This window comes from Mustela nivalis (genome assembly GCF_964662115.1).
Source record: "Mustela nivalis genome assembly, chromosome: 11".
NCBI lineage: Eukaryota > Metazoa > Chordata > Mammalia > Carnivora > Mustelidae > Mustela > Mustela nivalis.
Window position 1 is genome coordinate 32870623 of NC_139030.1, and position 25294 is coordinate 32895916.

At 33.0% G+C, this 25294-nt stretch overlaps 1 long non-coding RNA gene across 1 annotated transcript in view; it reads left to right on the forward strand.

Annotated features, from left to right (window-relative positions):
• The window catches only part of LOC309844300, a 317506-nt gene that overhangs the window by 182810 nt on the left and 109402 nt on the right, over positions 1–25294 (forward strand). Inside the window, exon 3 of the long non-coding RNA XR_014300596.1 lies at positions 2438–2531. This is a non-coding gene — a long non-coding RNA (uncharacterized lncRNA). The remainder of the gene's footprint in view (positions 1–2437; positions 2532–25294) is intronic.

Consider the following 25294-nt stretch of genomic DNA (forward strand, 5'->3'; position numbering starts at 1 on the left):
GGAATAAAACAAACATGCCAAATCTTAATAATAAAAGATAGAAATAAAGGACCATAAGTGAGTACCTGATTAATTACCCAAGTAATTTGCAATAATTAGTGCTGGAAATCAGAAGAGAAAGAAAGCTTTTAGTGTCAGATTGATGGAAATTTCCTTCAAGGAGGAAGCAATATTTGAGCCAAGTTTTGGTTGATGAAGAGATGAGAGGTAAACAACAAAAGGCAGCTGAGGTCAAATAGTAAAAGATCATGAATCTTGCCAAAAGACGTTGGGACCTGATTGCGTAGCTATAAACCAGAGCCAGACTTGCATCTGATCCTGCAGATTTGAGAGGTGGAGTAGATCCATGTTCATGAAAGACATTTGAGAAGTCCGTGATTGTATTTCTGGACCTGTTTATAAGAAGTTTCAAATCTAAAATGTTAACAGCCTATTTCATGTTATTTTTAGTAAGTTATGTTAGTGTGTGTGTTGAAGGAAATGACTCAAGACTTTTTCTTTAAAAAAAAATTTTAGCTTTGCTCTTAGAGCAAATGATGCTAGAAGAGCTTTCCCCTCCTGCTAAGTTAGGGCCAAAAAAATTTTTAATTCTGATCATTGAGGGCATGTTTGTAGTTAAATATATAGTGTTAGGTTTAATTCCCATTACAGAATATAATCTAGTTTTCTCTTTTTTGCCACAGTATTTTGTTGATTACTTACATAGTTTACTTAGGAGAGTAGCACAACTTAAAAAATATATTATCCATAAACATTATTTTAACTTATCTACATTGATTTATTGCTAAAGTCTTATTTGCATTTTAAAGTTATTTCCTATCCTGAGTGTTTTAAGATTATCTTTTAAGATTAGAAATATTACCTTAAAATAAAACTCAAGGATTTTTATAAATGCTAATAATGAAGGTCATAGTAATAGTATTCATAAATTCTTATAGCACTCTTTTATAGGGACTATAGACCTTTTGCATTATAATCACCAGAGATGTCTGTAAAAATAGACAATCCATGGCCTTAGCCTAGTTTCTCTGAATCAGAATCTCCAGCATAACACCTAGCAGGATTCTACATTTTAAAGGAGTACCTTTGGTCCTTAAGTGCATTGTACTTTGAAATTCCCTGCAACCACCATTTATGTCACACTTGTTAGTAGTCAGATTAGCAAGTATTCAGTATTTTTCATAGGTTTTCATAGTAGTTTTTGTAGGTTTCATAGATATCTGTAGACTGTATTTTTTTAAGCTAATCTTATTGATTTGTAGAAATTAAATCAGATACTTGGAAGGAGATTGTTTCTATACCTGAAGAACAGATATCCTTCCTTCCTACACCCTGACCCTACATCATGCCATTTAAATCAGAGTATCTAAGAAGTATACTGAGTCTCAAAATAGTTAAAAGTGTCCCAAGTATTTTTAATATGCAGCTGCAACTGAAAAACTACACTAATGAGAGATCTACATTAATGTCCAAAAAGAATAATCATGTTGCTTAATCCAAAACTTTGACATATGGCTTGGGAATCCATAGTACTCAAAACCATGTACTAAAGGTATGGCACACTAGCCTCTGAATCCTGTTTCCCTAACTGCTTGTCTTAGGCTTCTTGAAAAAATCAAGAAGAGTCAGAATAAAAATCCTTTAGCAAAGAACATTTCCTCTGAATGATCCTAATTCTCTATTAGTGGCAATTTCTCTTAAAAGACTCTGTAGAGTTTCCCTAGGTTGGTGTAAAGAACTGATTGGGTGATTAAAGTGACATTGACCTTTTTTATGAGGACAATAACTAGTTGATCTCTATGATATTGGCATTTGTAAGCAATTTAGATGTAATCAAGAATATATTTTTGTAATAAGGAAAATATTTTCTAGGGTAGGGCTATATTCATGTAGGACATCAGAATCCATGTATTTAAGATTTTTTTTTAACAATGTTTTATTTATTTATTTACTTACTTACTTAGAGTGAGCACAGAGGGCTTTGAGGGGAGAGGCAGAGGAAGAGAAAGAGAGAGACAGACAGACAGACAGACATGGAGCCCAAGTCGGGGCTCAATCCCCCAACCCTGAGATCATGACCAGAGCTGAAATCAAGAGTAGGTAGCCCAACCAAGTCACGCGGGCATACCTAAAATTATATTTCTTAAGAATGCTCATAGAAACAAAGTAACCAGGTAAAATCAGTACTATAGAAAGTATAAAATTTTATGACCTGAATCAAAATATGTGTTCCATAGAAATTTCTGGTTCTTCTAAATGGAAAGATCTCATTATTACTACTGTTTTATTTATATAAAATATGTCCTATGAGATACACCTCCCCTTGTCCAAACTTACTAAACTCATAAAGAATAATTTTGAATAATCTGCTTTTATATTTAAAATAAATGAAATAATATTTATTTCCTCCAATCTGTGATATTTTCTTCTTTTTTAGATGCTTTTTGAGGAAATCAGTTTCTGCATGTGGGAAGTAGATATTGAAGGTTATATGGTTTACAGACAAGATCTTTAAAATATAGATACTCAAGGTAAGTAATAAATACAACCATATAAATAATCTCATTTAAATGACAAGGATTTCCAGACTGTACTTTGACTTGGCAAACTGGCTTTACCACTGGCCCTACCTAAGAAACCTCAACACCACATTCATTCATATTCAGGCACAAATATGTATGCCCTAACACTATTTTGACAAGAAGTATTGTATTTCATTTATAACAAGCAATTGATAAAATTGATGTATTATCATGGAAGTGTGCAAACCAAATAAGAAGAATAGAGAAGAAATGAAGTAGCTTCCATTAAAACTGTAAGCAGAACTCAATAATGTTTAACTTGAAAGAATACTTAAAAATCTCTATCCAGGGGCGCCTGGGTGGCTCAGTTGGTTGAGCGACTGTCTTCAGCTCAGGTCATGATCCTGGAGTCCTGGGATCGAGTCCCGCATTGGGCTCCCAGCTCCATGGGAAGTCTGCTTCTTCCTCTGACCTTCTCACTCATGCTGTCTCTCACTTTCTCTCTCTCAAATAAATATATAAAATATTAAAAAAAAAATTTCTATCCACTGCACTTTCTTCTTAATGTAGTGTATTCATTCATCGGTTAATCGGTTAACTACATTAGAAACTTGTTCTTTAACCACTCCAAAAACCCTGTCATAGTTTCATATATTTATGGTATTACCTCCGAATACCAAACCTCTTTTTACTATTTCTTGAGTCCCCAGAGATTTCTCTTGACCCATCATATCCTTTCATTTAGCATGTTCTGCTCATGCCTCCCATGACTGCTTATATGATTACATTACTAAGTAAATTTTTTAATATATTTTGGTAAAATTTTGAGTGAGAGATGAGGAGTACTGTGTGCAAAGAAAAGGTATTTTAAATAACATTGTGTGTTAGGCAGGTACAATGTAACTTTGGAGAATATGTGACCAATAAATGAGGCACTTTTGTTCAGCTCTATAATCCTCCCGAGGAAGAAATAAGAGATTGTTAAATCTGATTTTACAATTTTTTGTGAGAAACAAATATGGATTTTGAAGAGTCCTAATTTTTTAACATCAGCACAGAATTTTGCCTGTGAAAAAACCTACTTTTGCCAACTGTGTGAATGAAATAAAACAGTTTACAGCCTCTGGTGCGGAAATTTTTTCCTTTTGTTCTGTTTTTCTTTATTCTCTTAGAGTGCTAGTACTTTAGAGTCTATTTTTTCTCCTTAATTTGTGGGTAGCAGCTTATTGATTTTGCTAGTTTTTTGTGATGAATATTGTCAGAAATGACTTATCTTGAAAATAAAAATGACATTGCTTATTTCTAATTCATTTCTATAGCTACATATGGTGAATTGGTTATTTGGAACAGCTATTCAATTGTTTTCTGAATTATAATAATTAGACAATTATTTTTGTAGTTCCTTCATCTTCACTAGCTAAAACCAGATCCCTCCAATTAAAAAAAAAAATAGCCATAAGGAATTTTTTTTTTAAAGGACCTTTGCATAGAGAATAAAGCTAAACATGTCCTTAGTTCATTGCATGCTGTCATCGTTGGTCCATGTAAAGTACTGATATTATTTATTTATACATTTTATTTTTGTTTCTAGTCCCATGCTCCTGACCTTGACCCATAGGGAACCATTCTAATATGATAGTCATTATAGTAACTACTGAAATGCTCTCTTTGTTTTATTCTATGTATTTTCATAATGTATTATTTTCTATACATATTTTTAAATATTTTAAACAGAAAATTTCAAATAAATAAGAGAATATATTATGAACCTTCATGGTTCTCTTGGTTGGGCTTGTGTCAATTATCTCTCCACCCTGCCCCCTCCCCTTTTTTATGTGTATTAAATTTTATTATGTATATATGATATTGTGCTGTGTATCTTGTTTTGTTCCTTACTGCTTAATTTTACTTAACATTATGTGCTTATCATTTACTTATGTTGTCATGTGTACATTGCTTCTAACTGCTGCATAATATTCCATAGTTTGTAGCTATCGTGTTTGAACAACCTATATTTCCCAGTGATTGCTACCTAGATTTTCTGTTGCAACAAACACTGCTATGATGAGCATCCTCATACTTATTTAATCATGGAATTTTGCAAGGACTTCTTTGGGATATATATCAAGGAGCACAATTGCTGGTAGTAGGACACATGTTTATGCTTAATTTGACCAAGTCCTGCCAGTTGCTTGATCAAATACTTTGGTCCACACCAACAGTAACCCTCTCACTCCCGTCAATCCTTGACATTATTGAGCTTGCTATTTTCCATCTCATATGCATAATTTTTGTAGTTTTTCGTTTTAATTTTAATTCTTCTTATCAGTAATACATTTATTTGAATATATTTTCATATTTTTATTGGCCTTTTGACTTCCCTTTTCTGAAATTGCTGTTCATACACTTTATTTTTCATATGGGTTCTTGTCTTTTGATAAATGCTCTGTAAGAGTTTGTTGTATATTCTAAATATTCATTTCCTGTTAGTTTTAGATACTAAAAAAAATCTGCTTCCATTATTTCAACTTTTTAATTTTGTGCATGATGCTCTTTGAGTAGACATCAATATTTTAAATTTTATTAAAATATTTTCTTGATGTCTATTGTTTGTGTAGAGAAATAATACTGATTTTTTGAAACTTGATCTTGGTTTTAACAACAATGCTGAACTCTCTAATGCTTAAAAGATTGTTTTTTCTAGATAGGTGATCATATATCAATTCCAAATAATCAAAGTTTTCTTTCTACCTCTCCCATCCTCTTACTTTTCTTCTTTCTATACCTTTAATCATTTCCTCTGGAAGTATGTAAAACAAGTACTAGTGGCAATGGGCATCCTTATCTTATGCCTAGTCTTAAAGAGGATGCATCTAGTATCTTACTTCTCACTTAAGTATAATGCTTGCTGAAGGTTTGTTTTTTTGTTTTGTTTTTAAAGATTTTATTTATTTATTTGACAGAAAGGGAGAGATCACAAGTAGGCAGAGAGGCAGGCAGAGAGAGAGGAGGAAGCAGGCTCCCTGCTGAGCAGAGAGCCTGATACTGGACTCCATCCCAGGACCCTGGGATCATGACCTGAGCCGAAGGCAGAGGCTTTAACCCACTGAGCCACCCGGCGCCCCATTGCTAAAGGTTTTTAATATACAACCTTTACTAAGTTAAGGAAGTTCTTTTATTTCAAGCTTGGTATGCATAAATAGCTATTGAACCCTATAAAATGGCTTTTATGCATCTTTGAGGTAATCACATGACATTTATCCTGTGGTATATTAATGCTGTGAATTATATGGATAGAATTTCTAATATGAAACCATCACTGCATTTCTAGTTTATATCCTACTTGATCATGGTGTATTATTTTTAACACGTTATTTTTTGGTTAGCAAATATTTTATTGAGAATTTTAGAATCTGCATTTTTAAGTGAAATGTGCTGTAGTTGTTTTCCTTCATTTTCCTTGTCTCATTTTGGAATTAAGATTACATTAACCTAATAAAATAAGATGGGCAGCTTTTACTCTTCTAATTTCTGGAAAAGCTTTACAAGATATGAATTTACTATTTCTTTAATGTGTGTTAAAACTCATGTAAAACTATCTGGTTCTGAGCATTTTTTTGAGATTTCTTTGAATGCTATTGATGTCTTTAAGTGCTTTTTGATTTTTTTCCTCCATTTCTTCCAGTATCCTCCCATAAGTACTGATGACACCTGATGGTCTCCCATTTACATGTATAGGTCAGACCCAGTTTTCTTTGACTCAGGAAATGCCTAGATAGTCTCAGTGTACACGTCCAACTGAGCCATGGAATGGTCACCCCCCACCTTTTGAAGTGACCAGGGATTCAGTGTTTTAACCCTGACCAGTGGGCTCTCACGTTGCTTCACTTAACTTCTCAGTGCCACATACCTAAATTAATTCTGTGCTCCATTAGTTCTCTACTATTCCACAAACAGAAACTTTGGTTTACATTATTTAACATTGTTTGGTTCACTTGTTTGTATCTCCTAAAACTGTTGCCATACTTCTGGTTGCATGTGTTAAGCTTCTATAAAAGGTAAATATTTTGACAAAAGAATAACCAAGATATAAAAGTTCAGGGAAGATAAGTGTTGGTAAAAGATAGTCATCTGGTCTAATGTCCTTTACAATATATACCAAATTGTGGTAAACTCTAGATGATTTTCATGTTATCTCCAGAATTTGAAACTTTAGAGTAACAACATATTATTAAAAGAAAAAATAAAGGTATTCCAGCTTACAAAAAGAAAAAGGAGTAGAGATTATAAGCACGAGTTTTATAGACCCACTAACAAGAAACTGTCAATAAACATATAATAGTTATAATTTTTGATACAGTTGAATGTTTTCTACCATTTTATTTCAGCTTTTTCATACACTTTGTATATCTTCTTTTTAATCTTTTTTTACTTAAAAATAACAACTTAGCATTTATATATCTTCCCTAAAAAGATTCTTATACATTCTGATATCCTGTTTTCTCTTTCTCCTTCCCCAATTCCATCTTGTTGCAACTATCTACTTTAAATAACAAACTATTGCAGTCAATTTTTCTTTTTCTTTGCTGCTAGCTATTTTTAAAGACAACAGACTTTGCCAAGATATTCTGTCAGCATTATTCTATATACTATTGTTTAAATAAGTGTCGTAATTTTTCTTTTTCCTTTTTAAAAAAATATTTTTTAATTCTAGTACAGTTAACATAGAGTATTAAATTAGTTTCAGGTGTACAAAATAGTAATTCAACAATTCTATACATTTTCAGTGCTCATCCCTTAGATACTCTTAATCTTAATATACTCTTAAAATAAAAAAAGAGTATACTCTTAATCCTCTACACCTACTTTACCCATTCCCCTACCCACCTCCCCTCTGGTAACCATCAGTTTCTTCTCTTTAGTTAAGTCTGTTTTTCAGTTTGTCTCTTTTTTTCTTTGTTTTGTTTATTAAATTACACATGTGAGTGAAATTCTGTGGTACTTGTCCTTCTCTGATTTATTTCATCTGGCATTATGCCCGTAGATCCATCTATGTCTTTGCAAATGCCAAGATCTCATTGTTTTTATAGCTGAGTAATATTCTGTTGTGTATATATACCATATCTTCTTTATCCATTCATCTATAGATGGACACTTGAGCTGCTTCCATATCTTGGCTGTTGTAAATAATGCTGTAATAAACAGAGGGGGGCACATATCTTTTCAAAATAGTGTTTTTGTATTCTTTGGGTAAACACCCAGTAGTGGAATTACTGGATCATGGCAATTCTATCTTCAACTTTTTGAGGATCCTTCAGACTGTTTTCCACAGTGACTGCACCAGTTTGCATTCCCATCAGAAGCATAAGATGGTTCCTTTTTCTCCACATCCTTGTCAACACTTGCTGTTTCTTGTGTTTTTATTTTATCCATTCTGGGAAGTATAAGGTGATATCTCATGTAGGTTTGATTTGCACTTCCCTGATGATTAAGGACATTGAACATCTTTTCTTGTGGATGTTGGCCATCTGTATATCTTCTTTGGGAAATGTCTGTTCATGTCTTCTGCCCATTTTTATTTGGATTATTTGATTTTTATTCATTTATTTATTTATTTTGGTATTTAATTGTATCAATTCTTTATATATTTTGTGTTCCAACTCTTCATTAGATATGTCACTTGCAGATATCTTCTCCTGTTCAATAGGTTACCTTTTAGTTTTATTGACTATTTCCTTCATTGAACAGAAGCTTTTTATTTTGATGTAATCCCAATAGTTTATTTTTGCTTTTTGTTTCCCTCGCCTCTAGTGATATGTCTAGCAGGAAGTTGCTATGGCCAAGGCCAAATAGGTTGCTGCCTGTGTTCTCCTCTAGGACTTTTATGGTTTCAGGTCTCACATTTAGGCATTTAGCTGATTTCAAATTTAATTTTGTATATAGTGTAAGAAAGTGATCCAATTTCAGTCTTTTACATATTCCTCTCCTATATTCCTAGCACCATTTGTTGAAGAGACTGTCTTTTTCCCATTACATATCCTTGCCTCCTTTGTCAAAGATTAATTGACCATAGAATAATTGTGTTTTTATTTCTGGGCTCTCTGTTCTTTTTTTTCATTGATCTATGTGTCTGTTTTTGTGCCAGAACTGTGCTGTTTTGATTACTACAGCTTTGTTGTATATCTTAAAATCTGGGATTGTGATTCTTCCAATTTTGTTCTTTTTTAAGATTGCTCTAGCTATCTGGAGTCTTTTGAGGTCCCGTAGAAATTTTAGGATTGTTTGTTCTAGTTCTTCAAAAAATGCCTTTGATATTTTGATAAAGATTACATAAAATTTGTGGATTGTATTGGGTAATATGGACCTCTTAATAATATTTGTTCTTCTAATTCAAGAGCATAGAATATCTTTCCCTTTGTGTTGACTTCATTTTCTTTCATCGGCATTTTAGAGTTCTCAGAGTACCAGAAGGTCTTTTACCTTCTTGGTAAATATCCTAGGTATTTTACTATTTTTGGTGTAGTTATAAATGGGACTGTTTTCTTAATTTCTCTTTCTGGTACTTCATTATTAGTGTATAGAAATGCAACGGATTTCAGAGGATGGCAGGTAGGTAGAAAATCCTCAGGCCACCAAGAAATCACAATAATTTATAGTCAGGAAAGTGATACCTCAGATCTGAGTCTCACCGTTTCCCCTCACTCCCCCATCCCACCAGAAGCAGCAGCATCCATAGATGATGATTCAAAATCACCAGCTCTGTGATTTGGTAGGAAAGGGTAGGGGTATGACTGCCTAAGGTTAGTTAGTCCTCCCACCCCATGTTTTTCTCAGCTCTTTATTTTTTTTTTAATTTAAATTAGATGTAGAGTTCAGTAATTCATAAGTTGCATTAACACCTAATGCTCATTTGCTCAGTATATCATGGTCCCTCAACACCCATCACCCATTACCTACCTCATCCTCCTACCCACCTCCCCTCTAGCAATTCTGTTTGTTCCTGTAGTTCAGAGTCTCTTGTGGTTTGTCTCCCTCTCAGGGAGTTCTCAGTTTTCCCTCCCTTCTCCTGTGATCTTATGTGCTGTTTCTTATATTCCACATATGAGTGAAACCATATGATAATTGTCTTTCTCTCATTGACTTATTTCGCTCAGCATAATACCCTCCAGTTCCATCCACATTAATGTAAATGGTTAGTATTTACCCTTTCTCATGGCTGTTTCTCAGCTCAAAAATTTTTAAGTACTCTTTACTCCTGAGGGCATTTGTATAGTAGTGTGAGTCCCTGAAGATATGGGGGCAGTCAATTTTTGTTTCAAGGCAATGACAGAAAAGAATCAAAAGCAGAACTCTAACAGTTCATTTCCAATTTTGTCCTCCCATAGTCGATAGGCTGCCTCTTGCCCTAGAGCCCTGGGTTCCAAGGCCCAAGGACATTTACCAGTTCACAATAGTCTTCTATACCACCCTGCCCTCCAGAGGAGTTTTTAAGTTTTCGTATTCTTGGCTTTTTCTGTCTATAATTTCTATTGGAGTTGATACTTAGAGATCCAGCAGTTGTTCTAGTCCAACATCTTGGTGTTATCTTCCTGGGAGAAACTCTAACAAAAAAAATAACTCTGGAGGAAACTCTAACAAAAGCTTTACATGTGTGTACTGATTTACTCAGGGATCACATTTCTAAAAACTACGCCTAAGTGTATTATCAAGAATTATTTGGTGTGCCTGGATCACTCATTTGGTTAAGCATCTGATTCTTGGTTTGAGCTCAGATCATGGTCTCAGGGTCCTGGGATAGAATCCCACACTCAGTGGGTTGTGTGCTTGAGATTCTCTCTGTCGCTTTCCCTCTATCCCTCCCCTGCTGTCTCTATCTTTTTCTTTCTCTCTCTCTCTAAGATAAGTAAACACATTAAAAAAAAAAAAGAATTATTTTATCATGATGTTTGAAAACAACTAAAATGGCCAACAAATGTCCAACTAAACTGTCCAACATATGTTGGTAGAATAAACTATTCTAAGATAACTAGCTTTTCACTACTCATTTTTGTTTTTAAAAAAAAAGTGAATGTCTACATGCATACTCCAAAATGTAACAGAGATTATCTTTTAGTATAAAATGATGGGTGAATTTATTTTTACTGTCCTTTTTTATGCTTTCCTAAATTGCTGTAATAAGTATATGTTGCTTTTGTACTCCAAATTACTGGATATGTGTGTGTGTGTGTATGTACACATACATACATAAAAATATATGTATATTTATATATATATAAATATATATATATTTTTTAATAAAGCAGAAGCAAGCAACTGGGATGTGGGAGGCTTCATATGCCAATCATTTAGTTTGCATTTTTCTTATCTATTTGTTCACTTGATTTTTTTCCTTAAAGTTCAAAATTGATGGAAAGAAGTAAAAAAATATTAATTTATATAATTTTCATTGCCTTATTAAAATAAGGAAACTATTTCATTTGAATAATCAGATATTTTTCTTCAGAGATGTAAAGAACAGAGGACATCACATGACTTATACTATTTATTTAGAAGGTTTATTTGACCTTTGTGGACTTGCACAGATAGCCCTTATTTGTGGATATTTATCATTAATTATGTATTCCTATTAAAATGCTTTTTAAACTATTTTACTTCCTTTCTCCAACTCTCACATTCTTGTGAAGAAGATATTGTGCTTACTTGATCATGCAGCCTCATGCATATGGTACATATGTACTCTAAGCTCACTGAGAAAGACATGGACTGATGCTGGCCTCTCCCCATATGTAAAGCCAGATACAGTAGCCAGTCCAGGGAAAACAGACCAAGAATTGACAGGGATGATGTAATTAGCAAAGACTTTAAAACAGCTGATCGTTTACATACTGAAGATTGAAATATTAAAATAATGAGAACAGTCATGGAAAATGTTTTGTAGCTCTATAAATTCCCACAGATGAAATGAAATATCTACTGGATGCATTAAGCAATGCATTAGACACTGCCGGTAAAAATGTAAGTGAACTTTTTTTTTTTAATTTAATTTTATTTTTTCAGTGTTCCAAGATTCATTGTTTAGGCACCACACCCAGTGCTCCATGCAATACATGCCCTCCTTAATACCCACCACCAGGCTCACCTAACCACCCCCCTTCAAACCCTCAATTTGTTTCTCAGAGTCTACAGTCTCTCATGGTTCGTCTCCCCCTCCAATTTCCCCCAATTCACTTTTCCTTTCATTTTCCTAATGTCCTCCATGTTGTTCCTCATGCTCCACAAGTAAGTGAAACCATATGATAATTGACTCTCTCTGCTTGACTTATTTCACAAAGCATGATCTCCAATCCCATCCATGTTGATACAAAAGTTGGGTATTCAACCTTTCTAATGGAGGCATAATATTCCATTGTATGTACAGGCCATATCTTCTTTATCCATTTGTCTGTTGAAGGACATCTTGGCTCTTTCCACAGTTTGGCGATGGTGGCCATTGCTGCTAAAATTTTCCAAACAAAAGCAGAGAGTAAGACAACTTAAATAAATAAATAAATAAATAAAATGATATCAGTGTCCTGATACTATTTGGTCTTAAAAAAAAAAAAAAAATGTGTAATTGGAGTTCTAGGAGGAAGAAGTATTTGAGAAATAATGACCAGACTTTTTCCACATTTCATAAAAAATATAAACTCACAAAACCAAGAAGTTCAACTAATTTCAAACAGGAAAGAATACCACACCAAGACATCATTTCTGAAAGCTAGTAATAAAAAGAAAAGTCATAAAAGCCCAGAAAAAAGACACATTGCATACAAAGCACAGAGGCAAAAAATTTACTGACTTCTCTATGGAAACAATGAAAATCAGAAAACACTGGAATGAACAATGCACTGAAAGAAAACTATGAACTTAAAATTATATATCCAGTAAAAAATCCAAAATAATGGCATTTTCAGATAAGACAGCTAAGTAATTGAGGGAATTTATTGCTAGCAGACGTTTGTTACAAAAAGTATTAAATGAAGTCTTAAGGCAGAAGAAAAATGGTATTCAGTGGAGCACAATTCACACAAAGGAAGAAAAGCCTCAGAAATAGTAAATAAATAGGTAAAAATAAAAGACTTTTTCCCATTAAAATTTTGTGAAAGATAACTCAAAGCCAAAAATAGAAATACCATATGATCAAATAATTCTACTACAGATATTTACCCAAAAGTCAATGGAAACATTAATTTGAAAAAAATACGTGCATCCCTGTATTTATTGCAGCATTAGTTACAATAACCAAGATACAGAAGCAACCTAAATGTACATCTATAAATGAATGGATAAAAAAGATGCAGCATATATATATGTATATACATATACATATATATATGGCAATATTACTCATATATATATACATATATATATGGCAATATTACTCAGTCATAATAAAGAATGAGATCTTGCCATGTGCAACAACCTGGATGGACCTAGAGCGTATAATGCTGAGTGAAATGAGTCAGACAGAGAAAGTCAAATAAAATATTTCACTCATATGTGCAATTTAAGAAACAAATGAACAAACAAAGAAAAGAGACAAATAAAAAAACAAGACTCTTAAATACAGAGAACAAACCAGTGGTTGACAGAGGGGAGGTGGGTGGAGGGATGGGTGAAATAGATAAAGGAAATTAAGAATACATTTCTTTTGTTGAGCACTGAGTAATGTATAGAGCTATTGAATTATTATATTATACACCTGAAATGAATATAACAGTTATACTGAAATAAAATATATTTTAATTAAAAAATAATTGTCAAAAAAGTAAAAAAAATATGAAATATTGTGAGTTTTTTGATGTATGTAGTAGTAAAATGTATGATGATAGGGCAAAAAATCCGAGGGAGAATTGGAGATAAAATGTCACAAGATTTTTATGTTATTTAGGAAGTGATATATTATTTAAATCTATGCTAAGTTAAATTTGCATACCTAAGCCCGAGAATAACTACTAAAGGTATACAGAGAGATGGCTAATAAGTTAGTAGAGGAGTATAGTGGGATACTAAAAAATTGAATTTGTTCAAAATAAGGCAGGAACAGAGGATGAAAGAAGAGATGGTTCAGATAGAAAATAGCAAGAAGATTTGTATCTTAACTATATAATAATTATATTAAATGTAAATTGTCTAAACACGCCAGTGAATTGTTTTATTTTGTTAGACTAATAAAAATCTAGTAAAACAATTCTATACCACAATGGTTGGCAAACATTTCATCAAAGTGTAGATAGTAAATATTTTAGGTTTGAGGACTATACAGTTTCAGTTACAATTGCCCAATTCTGCTGTTGTAGCCTCCCAAAACTTTTTACCCATAGACAAAATGTAAACAAGTGGTTGTATCTGTGTTTCAGTAAAACTTTATTTACCAAAAAAAGTATCTCTCCCATGGGCCATAATTTGCCAACCCTTAGTGTATTGGATGGAGGAAGTACATTTTAAATATAGACACAGGTAGATGTTAAAAGTAAAATGAACCATGCTAACAAAAATCATCAAGTTGAGGTGGCTAAATTAATATTAGACAAAATAGACATCTAGAGAAGAAGAAAGACATCTTTTTCATAAATAAAGGGGAAATTTTATACTGCTAAAAGACATCCAAGACATCGAAAGTACATACCGTCATGTGTAGATATAGAGCCTAAAAATACATAAAAGAAAAACTGATAAGTGTTGAAAGGAGAAATACACTAATCCACAGTTATGGTTGGGTGTTTCAACTATGCTCTTTCAACAGTTCTTAGAACAAGTAGACAAGCCAGTAAGTAAATAAAGAACTTGAACAACAGTAAAAACGAACTGGACCTAATTGACATTTGTAGAACGTATACTGAGTAACACCAGACTATGAATTCTTTGGTGCTCTGCATGGAACATTCATTGATAGATTATATGCTGGACCATGAACAAGTCTCAGTAAATTTTAGAAGATTTAAAATCATCCAGAATATGTTCTCTGTGGGGGAGGAAAAAATAGGATTAAGTTACAGACCAATAATAAAAAAGTATGAAAAATTCCCAAATATTTGGAAATTAAGCATCATACTTCTAAATAATCTATGAATCAATAAGAAATCATAAGGAAAGTTAGGAAATATGAACTATGTATGAACTTAATGATAATAAAAACACAGAAAATTTGTAGAATATAGTTAAGTGCTTAAAGAGAAATTTATAATTTTAAAGAAAAGCATAGTATATTAAACCCAAAGTAACTAGAAACAGGAAAATAATATAAAATCAGAAATCAATAAATTAAGGAATACCAAAAATAGAAAGATAGTGAAAGCAAAAGGTGGTTCTTTGGAAATATTAATAAAACTGATAAACTTCTTGCTAGATTGATCTAGAAATAAAAGAAGAGAAATAGGAAAAGCCATTACAAAAGCTGGTGGGGAATCTTGATGAAAACCCTCAACTTGAGTCACATTGCAGTCTGGTTTGGCTGCTATCCCTAATGGCACAGGTATCGTTCTGGGATATCTCTAACCTTGTTTGTGAGATTTCCTTCTTCTCTTTCCTGCGTAAAACTCCTGTTCCTTAAACCTTTTTTTTCTCTTGTTTTCTCATTTTCTGTGGAATACATTTTCCAGAGGTTTCTTGAGAAAGGATGTATAGGAGATAATTTTAAGTCTAAGGTTTTTCCATGGTTGTTTTTTGTTTGTTTGTTTGTTTGTTTTTTGATTCCTGTATTTTTTAAAAAGTTAAAGTATACTTAACATGTATCATTAGTTTTAGGTATACAACATAGCGATTCAACAATCACATACATTAAAAAGTGCACACCACGGTAAGTGTAGTTCATATCATCATATCTGTCATCAAACAGAGTTATTACAGTATTATTGACTAAATACTCTATGCTGTACTTTTCATTCCCAACATTCTCACCAAGTTTTAAATTTCCATAGACATCAGATTTTTCCAGTTTGGTTTCATTTATATTGCTTTAACCTGTCACATTTGTGAGGGTAATTAACAGGAGCTGTTTAAAGATGTTTTTTCACCACCATAAAAAAATAGTTTCTATTTGGTAGCTGTAACTACACAAAGGAAGTACTTTGAAAAACTCTGGTAAAAAAGAAAATGCTTACTTGTGATCTCTCTCTCTGTCAAATAAATAAATTAAAAAAAAAAGATTTTTTTTCTTCACTAATGTAAGACTTAGTATCTTGAAAACTTGTCTCTTGTGAAATACAAGAAGGTAGACAATACAATAATCCAAGTGGTCAATGGAAAACTGAGCTGGTCGATGGGAAAACTAATTTCTGTTATTGTTCATATAAATTTGGATGGAAATTTCTTAATTCATTTCACAACGATTGGAACTATTTTACTGTGTCAAATACAGGGAATTTTCCTCTAGGCCAAATAGTGTGTGGGTATGAGTATATGTATAAGTATATATATGAAAAGATAGATAATATGTATGTAATATATACATTATATAGCTTTTTTTGTTATACATCCATCAACATTTACCAAACTTGGGAAATTGGTACTTATTACTTTAAAAATATGTGGCAAATTGTACTTGCCAAAAATCACAACAGAAATATTTCTGATCCCACATGTTCTTCCAGAACCTTTCTACTCTCTCATTAAGAAGTGAAATGTTTCCCTCTTCCCTGAAATTTGGCTGCCTGGATGAGTAGATGTAGTGGAATTGACACTAGGCAACTGCAAAAGCTTAGTCATTCTAGATAATACAGCTCTGCCTCTCTCTTTCTCTTGGAGTGTTCACCCTTTGGACCCTAGCCCCTGTATTGTGAGGAAGCCCAGGTAACATGAGAGGTCATATCCGGCACATGATCAAGCAAATTTCAGATGATTCCACTCCCAGGCCTTCAAGCTGCCCCATCTGGCACCGAGTTGAGCAGAAACAAGTTGTTATTACTGAACTCTGCCTAAATTTGTAAACAATATACATTCTTTATTTTGTTTTCAGATAAGTTTGGAAAATACTTAATTGAACATCAAAGGAAATTTCTTTTCTATAGGAAAACCTTCATGTGCTAATATGTGTGATGCTCTCCAAGAAGATCATAGAGTACTTTGTATAAAGGATCTCATATGTTATCATTGGAAAATGCTTCTCTGTAGTCTTCAATTTAATGGTTATGTATTCTGTTGATAAACCATCTTGCTTCTTCATTTATCTTTGCTTGAACATTTAGGTTATTTACAACATTTTACTGTTAACATGTGATTTAGGAAAAATCTGGTTTTCCTTTTTGTCATCTGCAGAGAGTTTATTCTTTGTAGTAGAATTATTATGCCATAGCATCTAAAATTGTTAATGACTGGCTACACTAACTTCTAAAAAATTAAAAATACTTGCCATTACCAGAATCAATACAGATTGCATCATTTTCTCTGAAGCCTTGATAGTTTTTAACACTATCCTTCTTTTTAACTGCAAAAAGTGTAAAGTTGTACTGCAGAGTTCTTGTAGTTTGAATTTCTTTAACTTTTACCAACATCAAAAAAGACTAAACTTAGAAGACTTTTTGTTTTGTTTTGCACTCCAGTTAGTTGCATGGGTTCTCATGGTCTCATGACAACTCAATCTCTAAATACCTAGTTTTGTTTCTCAGTGTCTATGCATTGGCTTCCTCATCCATAAAATGGGCATATGAGTAATACCTGTCTCATGTTCTTTATTATTATTATTATTATGTTATGTTAGTCACCATATAGTACATCATTAGTTTTTGATGTAGTGTTCCATGATTCATTGTTTGTGTGTAATACCTAGTGCTCCGTGTACCTCATGTTCTTGTAAGGAGTAAATAAAATACTGCTCGTAAAGCAATTAATTTTTTTATATTATGATATTATTTTAAACACTCAAAGAAAGTTCAGTAAGCTTACATTTTCTCATGCAGTGAATTTATAATGATTTTATGTTTCTGTGGATTATGTGGATTGAAGATGTTAATGAAAATAAAATAATATGTAAAATATCTCCACAGCAATACCTAGATTAGTGTTTAACTGAATAACTGCATTCTAGTCTATCCAAACTGATGCAAAAAACTATTAGAAAGGCAAATAATGTGTCAGGCTTTTGATGGTGAGCTTAATATTACTACATTTTAGCATTTCAGTATTAATTCATACCGTCAACTGTGGCATTTAAAAGAAAAACAAATAATAAATGCCCTGTGTTAAAGGGAAAAACATTTGTTATCATTATAGAGTCTGTGAATCTTTATATTTCCTATGAGTGTCAACTCTACAAAGATATCATGTATAGTATACTATCATTTAAAATATGACTAAAATGATTTGACTTTTAAAAAAATATACCATCCCATGCAAATGAATGTTAAGTCTTCTAAAATAATCATCTCGAGAAATAATTGTACATTTATCTCATGCTAATATTACTTAAAAATTTGAAACTGCTCTTCTAGAATTTTTTCTGAGCCTGAAATGCATTTGTTTGACTATCTTGAGAAGTCCGCTCATCTTCTTCAAACAATTGCTTAAATTTCACCTCCCCAACAGGACTTATCTGACCATTCTATTTCTTTTTTTTTCTGATCTACTCTTTTAGCAACTGAAAATGGAATACAGTATTTTTTTTTGTTTATTTTTATTTTTATTTTTATTTATTTATTTGACAGAGAGAGAGATCACAAGTAGACAGAGAGGCAGGCAGAGAGAAGGGAGAAGCAGGCCCCCTGCCAAGCAGAGAGCCTGATGTGGGGCTCCATCCCAGGACCCTGAGATCATGATCTGAGCTGAAGGCAGAGGCTTAACCCACTGAGCCACCCAGGCACCCCGGAATACAGTATTTTTAACTATAGTCACTATGCTGTGTATTACAGTGCCAGGACTAACTTATCTTATAATTAGAAATTTGTTCCTTTGACCCCTTTCACCCATTTTGCCCACGCCCACCCCCACCTCTGGCAACCGTCAATCTATTGTCTCTCTGTGAGCTCATGATTTTGGGAGTCTTTTGTTGTTTTATTCCACATATATGTGAGATCATATGGTATTAGGGTTTTTGGTATTTGTCTCTCTGTATCCAACTTGTTTCATTTAGGATAATGCCCTCAGTATCCACCCACGTTGTCTCAAATGGCAAGAGGTATTACTTATGGCTGAATAATAGTACTCCATTATACGTACACCACATTCCACAATTCCTTTCTAATGGTTCCTTAATATACCATTATATATGCATTTTCTTCCTTTAACCATGTTCTTTTTGTTGAAGTATAATTAATGTACAGTGTAATATTAGTTACAGGTATACAACATATTGAGTCAACAATTGTGTACATTACTCAGTACTCATCACAACAAGTACAGTCACCATCTATCACCAAACACATCATTATCATATTATCATATTATCATTATCACATGTATTCCCTATGATATAATTTTTATCTCTATGACTTATTTTATAACTGGAAGTTTATACTTCTTAATCCCCTTTATCTATTTCACCTATCCCTCACCCAGCCATCTCTGCTCTAGCAACCATTATTTTGTTCTCTATATTTAAGAATCTGTTTTTGTTTTCTTTCATGCATTCATTTCTTGGATTTCACATATAAGTGAAATATACATACATTTTCTTTCTTTATTCATCCATTGATGGTCACTTAGTTGTTTCCATGTCTCAGCTATTGTAAATAATGCTGCAGTGAACATGAGGGTGCATATATATTTTCAAGTGAATGGTTTTTTATTTTCTTTAGAAAATTACCCAGAAGTGGACCTGCTGGATAATAGTTCTATTTTTAACTTTTTTGAGGAACCTCCATATTGTTTCCCATAGTGGCTGCATCAGTTTACATTCCTACCAACAGTGCATGTATTTTCTCCACATGATCGCCAGCACCTGTTGCTTGTCTTTTTAAGAAGAGCCATTCTGACAGGTATGCGGTGATATCCCGTTGTGGTTTCGATTTGCATTTACTTGGTGATGAGTGATGTTGAGCATCTTTTCCTGTGCCTGTTGGCCATCTATTTGTCTTCTTTGGAAAAGTATTTATTAATTAATTAATTAATTTATTTATTTATTTATTTATCTGCTTTTGAGTTTACAAGTTCTTTATGCATTTTGGATATTAACCCCTTATCAAATATGTGATTTGTAAATATTTTCTCTAAGTCCGTAGTTTGCTTTTCATTTTGAGAGTTTGAGAGGGTAGAGCTTTTTCGTTTGATGTCGTCCCACTTAATTTATTTTTTCCCTTTCTTGCCTTTGCTTTTGTTACCAAATCCAAAATATTATCAGTGAGACCAATATCAAGGAGCTTACCACATGTTTTAAGAGTTTTACGGCTTCAGGTCTATACTCAAGTCTAATCCATTTTAAATTAATCTTTGTGGATGGTATAAGATAATGGTCCGGTTTCATTCTTTTGCATGTGGCTGTCCAGTTTTCCTAACACCTTTTATTGAAAATACTGTCCTTTCCTCATCATATATTCTTGGGTTCTTTATCATAAATTAATTGACCATATATGCATGGGTTTATTTCTGGGATCCCTGTTCTGGCCCATTGATCTATGTGTGTGTTTTTGTGCCAGTACCATGCTGTTGTTGTAAGGTAGTTTGAAATTTGGAGGCAGAGTGCCACCAAATTCTGTTCTTTCTCAAGTTCTGTTTGGCTAGTCAGGGTCTTTTAAGTGGTTTCATATACATTTTAGGGTTGTTTTTTCTATTTTTGTGGGATTACATTGAATCTATAAATGGCTTATAGTAGTATGGCCATTTTTACAATATTAATTCTTCCAATCTATGAGCATAGAATATCTATCCATTTATTTGTATCTTCTCCAATTTCTTTAACTAATGTCCTGTAGTTTTCAGTGTACAGGTCTTTCACCTCCTTGGTTAAATTTATTCCTAGGTATTTTTTATTCTTTTGAAGCAATTGCAAATGGGATTATTTTCTTAATTTCTTGTTCTGATAATTTGTTATTTGTGTATAGAAATGCAGTAGACTTTTGCATTTTGCTCTTGTGTCCTGTAACTTTACTTAATTAATTCTAACGTCTTTTGGTACATTTTACAGGGAATTTTAAATAAAATATGTCATCTGCAACTAATAACAATTTTACCTTTTCCTTTTCAGTTTGGATGCCTTTATTTCTTTTTCTTGCCTAATCGCTCACACCAGGACTCCATTTACATACTATGTTGAATAAAAGTGATGAGAATTGGCACCTTTGTCTTGTTCCTGATCTTAAAGGAAAGTACTCAATTTTTTACAACTGAGATAATCATTACCTTTAGGCTTGTCACATATGGCCTTTATTATATTGAGGTGCATTCCCTCTACACCCAGAAAAACTTTGTTGAGAGTTTTTCTTATGAAAAGATGTTGAATTTTGTCGTGTTTTTCCTGATTCTGTTGAGATAATCATATGATTTTGACTTCTGTTTTGTTAATGTGGTGTATCACACTGATTGATTTGTAGATGTAGAAACATTCTTGTGTTCTTGGAGTAGATCCTACTTGATCATTATGTGTGATCCTCTTGATGTATTGTTGATTTGATGTGCTATTTTGTTGAGGATTTTGCATCTATGTTCATCAGGGATATTGACCTACAATTTTCTTGTGGCATCCTTGTCTGGTTTTGGTATTAGGGTGATGCTGACTTTGTACAATGATTGGGAAACATTCCTTCCTCTTAATTTTTTGAAGAATTTAAGAAGGACTGGTGGTATTAATTCATCTTCAAATGTTTGGTAGAATTCATCCAGTGAAACCATCTGATCCTGGAATTTTGTTTGTTGGTATGTTTTGATTATTGATTCAGTCTCTCTTCTAGGAATCAGTCTGTTCAGATTTTTGATTTTTCATGACTCACTTTTGGTAGGTTGTATATTTCTAGGAATTTATGCATTTTTCTATATTGTCAAATTTATTGGTATAGAATTCTTCATAGTTATCATTCTTTGCATTTCTGTGGTATCATAAGGTGTCCTCTTTCATTTCTGGTTTTATTTATTCAAGTCTTCTCTTTTTTTGGTGAGTGTATCTAAAGACCATCTATCTTGTCAATTTTATCTTTTCAAAGAACCAGGTCTTAGTTTAATTTTTGTTCTCTATTTTTAGTCTCTATTCCATTTATCTCTGCTCTGATTTTTGTTATTTCCTTTTTCCACTAACTCTGGGCTTTGTTACTCTTTTTCTTTAAGGTATAAAGCTATGCTCTGTCTTTGAAATTTTTCTTGTTTTTTGATGCAGACCTTTATTTCTATCATCTTCCATCTTAGAATTGTCTTTGTTACAGCTCATAAGTTTTGATACATTGTATTTCCAGTTTCATTTGTCTCAAGCTATTTTTTACTTTCTCCTTTGATTTCTTGATTCATTGATTGTTTAGTAGTATGTTGTTTAATTTCCACATACTTTTGAATTTTCTGGTTTTCTTCTTATAAGACCATTCTACTTTAAACTGTCACCCTTTCTCATCTTACCTTTTCTTTTCTTTTTTTTTAGCTTAAATTTTCTAATGCATTATGTAATGTAATATTTATTGTGTGCCCACACTAGTAGCTAAATGCACTCAGGCAAGGATTTTGCAATTTACTACACTTACTTTCTCAAAAAGGTTATAAACAAAAAACATCTCAGTTTTTATAAAAATGTAACATGTAGGTGGGGGGCCTGGGTGGTTCAGTGGGTTAAGCCTCTGCCTTCAGCTCTGGTTGTGATCTCAGGGTCCTGGGATCAAACCCCTCATCAGGCTTTCTGCTCAGCAGGGAGCCTGCCTCCCCCTCTCTCTCTGCCTCTCTCTCTCTGCCTGCTTCTCTGCCTACTTGTGATTTCTGTCTGTCAAATAAATAAATAAAATTTTTTAAAAATGTAGCATGTAAAGCAAATGTAAATCAAGGCTACATTGTTTCCAAATACACATGTGATCTGGTGTCCCCACAGAAGAAATTATATGTTATACATGTACTGATGGGTTTTAAAAACACAGAACATCATAAAGGTAAAATTTAAAAACAAGAACTTCTAAAGAAGTGCTTTTGATCTATATAGTTTGTCTTCATATTCTCTTTATTAACTAATGTGGGCAATTCTTCAAAAGTGCTTTAAAACATTTTTTAAGGTTAAGCATTGGAAACATCATTTATTTATTCATTCACTCATTTAAAAAAATATTTGTGCTCCAATTATTTACTGGGGATTATTATAGAAGCTCATATATACGATGAAGGAGCCAAAGTCCCTGCCCTCATGAAGCTCACTACCTATTTTTAGAGATAGACTCTAAGCCATTTTATAGTTACAGAATGTAATTTCAGAAAGTGACATGTTTTAGAAAGAAAAATAAAATATGATAAGCAGTTAGTGGATGATGAAGAGCTGGTAGTGTTATTTTAGTTTAGATATGGTGGTCAGGAAAGACTCTAGGAAAATGATATTGAAGCAGAAACCACCCAGATGATGGAAGTGAAAGCCATGAATTGGGGAAGAGTGGCCAGAGTAAAAGAATGGAACAGCACATAGAAAGGCTGGTTGGTCAGCAAGAACTAATGTGTCTGAGGAATAGCAAGAAATCCCATGTGCTGGTATGGAGAAAGTAAGAGAAAGAGTGGTTTGAAATGAGACTGGAGAGATTGAAGGGGCCAAACATGTAAGGACCTTAGAGTTCATGTGAAGGAATACTATATTAAGGTTTTATTTTAACCATGACAGAAGTCATTTATGGGTTTTAAGTATGGTATTGATGGATTTGTGGAATTTAAGACATTTTTGAAAAACATTGAGTGATAACTTTAGTGTTTTATTTAAAAAGCAACTCTTAAAAGCCATAAAATAATAGACTGTTTTTTTTAACTATGAAAATTTCTAAGTAATTAGAAAAAATCCAAAAATTAAGTTAAAAGTTACTTGAAAACCTACAAATTAATATTTGGTAGCTATAATAAGGAAGATGCTGATTTTCTTAATATGGGAAGAGTGCAATAATTCAATATAGAAAAGAAAATGCATTTGTATAAAAGACATGAACATGCAGTTTATCAAAGAATTGCAAATGGTTAATACACAAATGAAAGTATTCAATTTACCATTTTCTAGTGATTGATGCTGCCTATTACTATGTTTTTGCTATTCTTATCATCTTCTTTTTTTAGAGTATTATTTTAACAGTACTGTAGTAGTTCCTTTTTGTTTGCATATGGCTGATTATAATGGTTTTAGCTGGGTAGGCATTTTTAAGAGGGATGTGTGTATTGGTAGGAGAGTCCAGAGTACTGTTTCACATTTGCTAGTCTTCCCAAGGGAGTAGGCTTGTCTGTGTATTCTTTGTGTAGCTCCTACCCTCTCTGGTTCTGAGGATTCTGTTGACAGCTCAGCTCACCTCTGTTCCCATACCTGTGATTGCAAACAAGACAACTTAATTATGTTTTTTTACCTTCAGGTCATTTTTGCTCTCATTTTTTAGGGGTCCTTTACAGTATAGTCTTTTCACTACAAGGGTCGTTTACCACTACATTTCTCCAAGACTGTTTCTCCTCACCTACTCTTATATGTTTTCTGCTAGTCTCAGCTACTTTTTTGCCTTTTTTAGGGTTTGGGGATTATATCTGAATCTTAATATTGATGAAAATCTATTGTATGGGCTTCTCCATGAAAAAAGGAAAGGAAAAAAGAAGGCAAGGAGGAAGGGTGGGAGGGATGGATGGATGGTAACAGAGGCAGAGAGAGAAGAGAGAAAATAAAGCAATTACCTCAGAATGAAACTCATGGTCTAGAAAGCCAGTCAGGGAAAATGTTTTAAAAACACTAAGAGTTGAATTATGAGTTGGCAAAACTTACGAAAGAAGTATTTATTTCAAAGATTAAATTGGAAAGACCACAAGGGAGACGAAGCATTATAGAAAGTACATTAAGGACATGTTAGTGAGGATGCAGAGAATGGGGAACCCTCTTCACTGTTGGTGGAAATGATAGGTCAGTTAAAGCTGCCAATAATAAAAGTATGAGCAGAGTTGAAGAGTACAAAGAAAAACACTGAAAAATACTAACAAATAGGACAAGTGAATGAAAATAAGGACAAAGCAATGGAAAATATGTTAATATCATAATTGCTTATGGGAGTAAACAAATAGATATGCAAGTAAAAAACAAAGTTATAAAAAAGTTGCATAAAGTTCTAACTACTGGAACAGAGATAGAGAGGAACTAAACATGAATAAAAATGAGATAACAATGATAAAAATTTGTTTTATTTCCAGAAAACATATTGAAATAATAATAAAATGAAGATCATTTCTATTTACCAGATGCCCACCGTTACACTAATCATTTAATGTTATACTGAGGGGAATCAGCCAAGAGAATTTATGTAAATGGACTTAATTCATGTTGGGTTTTTTTGTGTGTTTTTTGGTTTTTTTTTAAGATTTTATTTATTTATTTGACAGACAGAAATCACAAGTAGGCAGAGAGGCAGGCAGAGAGAAAGGAGGAAGCAGGCTCCCTGCTGAGCAGAGAGCCCGATGCAGGGCCCAATCCCAGGACCCTGGGATCATGACCCGAGCCGAAGGCAGAGGCTTTAACCCACTGAGCCACCCAGGTGCCCCTCATGTTAGTTTTTTAAAAAGTGGATTTCTAGCTAAAGCACAGAGCAAAATGTTATTCTCTGATATATGCAAGAAACACAAGTATATTAAAGAATTTTAGGAATGTTGAAAACTAAAGATAAAAATTAAGCCAAATAAAAGCC